Raw genomic sequence first — 595 nt, forward strand, 5'->3', positions numbered from 1 at the left:
GACATGTCAAGGTTTAGGGTTTGTGACACACCATGGAGGGAATCTATGACACGTCAGGGTTCAGAGTTTATGACATGCCATAAAAGGAATCTGTGACATGCCTGGGTTCAGAGTTTTTGACATGCCACGGAGGGAATCTGTGACATGTAAGGGTTCAGAGTTTGACATGCCATAGATGAAATTCTTGACACTCCAGCATTTAGGGTTTGTGACATGCCATGGATGGAATTTGTGACATGCCATGGATGGAATTTGTGACATGCCAAGGTTTAGAATGTGTCAGACGGCATGGCTTGAACCTGTGACACGACATGGTTTGAAAAGGAAAGAAAAAAAGCAGGCAAATAACGGGGAAACCGATTGGACTTCCATTGAATGCATGCAATGAATAAATAAACATTATAAGGCCATCTCATTTTAAATTAAATATTTTTCAGAATTTGCAAACATCTATGTGAAAGGTTCTCAAAGAGTTTGATTCATTCTTCATTCCCAAAGGTACTAAAGAGTCGAACTTCATTCTTTACAAGCTTAACGAGACGAGAGCAACAATGTCGGTTATCAGTGAAGAGGTCAGTCAGTCTGAAATTAAAAC

The sequence above is a fragment of the Theobroma umbraticum genome, unplaced genomic scaffold (assembly GCF_002168275.2).
Source record: "Theobroma umbraticum cultivar Fairchild unplaced genomic scaffold, ASM216827v3 scaffold_84.0, whole genome shotgun sequence".
Lineage (NCBI taxonomy): Eukaryota > Viridiplantae > Streptophyta > Magnoliopsida > Malvales > Malvaceae > Theobroma > Theobroma umbraticum.